The sequence below is a fragment of the Salvelinus sp. IW2-2015 genome, unplaced genomic scaffold (genome assembly GCF_002910315.2).
Source record: "Salvelinus sp. IW2-2015 unplaced genomic scaffold, ASM291031v2 Un_scaffold2234, whole genome shotgun sequence".
Classification (NCBI taxonomy): Eukaryota; Metazoa; Chordata; class Actinopteri; order Salmoniformes; family Salmonidae; genus Salvelinus; species Salvelinus sp. IW2-2015.
Window position 1 is genome coordinate 85,650 of NW_019943564.1, and position 2,500 is coordinate 88,149.

General features: G+C 42.4%; 1 long non-coding RNA gene across 1 annotated transcript; it reads right to left on the minus strand.

Moving 5' to 3' along the window:
- Window positions 1-226: 226 nt before the first annotated feature.
- Window positions 227-1,369, minus strand: LOC139025080 (uncharacterized). Its single transcript, XR_011476515.1, has 3 exons — window positions 1,304-1,369; window positions 1,060-1,090; window positions 227-301 (listed from the first exon to the last, which is right to left on the minus strand). It is a non-coding gene; the product is annotated as an uncharacterized lncRNA (long non-coding RNA).
- Between the last annotated feature and the right edge of the window lie 1,131 nt (window positions 1,370-2,500).

Consider the following 2,500-nt stretch of genomic DNA (forward strand, 5'->3'; position numbering starts at 1 on the left):
ATCTGTTGTGGCATGCTTTCTCAGCAGTGTCAGTCATCTTTATAGGCTTTCCCATACAGACCACAATACGACACACATTACCTTCACATAACCTCTCCTCCCTGTGTGTGTGTTGTTGTGTGTGTGTGTGTGTGTGTGTGTGTGTGTGTGTGTGTGTGTGTGTGTGTGTGTGTGTGTGTGTGTGTGTGTGTGTGTGTGTGTGTGTGTGTGTGTATTCTCACTTTAGCCATGCCGATGGAGCTAGCGTTGAGCTCAGGGATCCCTGGTTCGTCTTGTCTCCTCGCTCCCACATCCCGTAGTCCTGAAAGAGTAGAGTATAATTCATAAAGGATTCATAAAGTATTTATAGAGCTCGGTAGAACATTCATAGGTCTTCATAACCACTGTAAGTAGCAGAGTGAGAAAGCAGAAGGGTCCATTTTAAATTAAATTACCAACCACTTAAATGACATTATAGAGGCTGTTGTTCATAGAGCGTTTCAATAAAGTCTATATTAGCACTGTATAGAGCGTTTCATAAAGTCTATATTAGCACTTGTATAGAGCGTTCATAAAGTCTATATTAGCACTGTGTAGAGCGTTCATAAAAGTCTATATTAGCACTGTGTAGAGCGTTCATAAAGTCTATATTAGCACTGTGTAGAAGCGTCATAAAGTCTATATTAGCACTGTGTAGAGCGTTCATAAAGCATAGCATGTAGAGCGTCATAAAGTCATATTAGCACTGTTAGACTTCATAAAGCTTTTAGCACGTTAGAGCGTTTCATAAGTCTATATTAGCACTGTATAGATGCTATAACATCCACAGTTCGCTTCTTCATGTCTTTGAATTTAAACAGAAACTTACATCCACTTTGTGAGCTGCCTCGATGTAGAACTATGAAGGCATATAACCTCTATATTAACTCCTATGACAGTTCATAAAACTACATAGAGACTGAAGAGAAACGTACAGCCACTTTGTAAGCTGCCTCGATGTAGAACTATGAAGCATATAACCTCCATATTAACTCCTATGACAGTTCATAAACACTACATAGAGACTGAAGAGAAACGTACAGCCACTTTGTAAGCTGCCTCGATGTAGAAACTATGAAGGCATATAACCTCTATATTAACTCCTATGACAGTTCATAAACACTACATAGAGACTGAAGAGAAACGTACAGCCACTTTGTAAGCTGCCTCGATGTAGAACTATGAAGGCATATAACCTCCATATTAACTCCTATGACAGTTCATAAACACTACATAGAGACTGAAGAGAAACGTACAGCCACTTGTAAGCCGCCTCGAGTAGAACATGAGATTCTGTACCACATCCACCTCATCTTGATGTAGACGATATGGAGTCCTGTAGGACAGACACATGAAGCATGGGTAAATACGAGCTCAACAATTATAAATAACGTTACAAAAAATACATTTGATAGACTCTTAGTTGCTACGGCAACTGGAGACTCAAAACATGAGGATTAATTGAGGAGTGGAAGTTGATACACACACACCACAACACACACACACACACACACACACACACACACACACACACACACACACACACACACACACACACACACACACACCACACACACACACACACACACACACACACACACACACACCACACACACACACACACCAGTCCTAGAAGACAAAATCTTCTCTCTTTTAACCTTTATCAAGCTATGATCAAAAGAGTGGAGCAACAAAGAACACACACACACACACACACACACACACACACACACACACAAGCACCTGACCTGCTTGCGGAACATTCCGTACTCATTCACCCCTCTCATTTACCCCTCCATTCATCCCACTCTTCCCGTCGCTGTCTTTTCATTAATTATTCCTGTTCAGTCAATCAAATGTATTTTATAAAGCCCTTTTTACATCATCCGATGTCACAAAGTGCTATACAGAAACCCAGCCTAAAACCCCGAACCCCAGCAAGCAATGCAGATGTAGAAGCACAGTGGCCAGGAAAAACTCCCTAGAAAGGCTGGAACCTAGGAAGAAACCTAGAGAAGAACCAGGCTCTGAGGGGTGGTCAGTCCTCTACTGGCTGTACTGGGTAGACCAGAGGAACCAGGCTCTGAGGGGTGGTCAGTCCTCTACTGGCTGTACTGGGTAGAGGAACCAGGCTCTGAGGGGTGGACTGTCCTCTCTTTCACTCACTCTCACTCCTTTTTCACCCCTTCTTATGTGTCTGGCATGCTGCAATGAAAGATGAAGGCCGATCCTCTCACAGACACACACACACACACACACACAAAGCAGCTGAGAATGCATTCATGGTGGACAGAGGGTGGGTTTCACACATTTCGTCCGTGAACTCACACACACATTTGTCTGTCATTGGTATGCCTTTGATTGTGTTGGCTAGTATCATGTTCTTAGCGTTGGTTACTGGAGTTTCCAAGAATATAAATAGATTAATACTAGTAACTGTTTCTATTGGATACTCCTAGAAACCAGCAGCGCCATTTCTTGT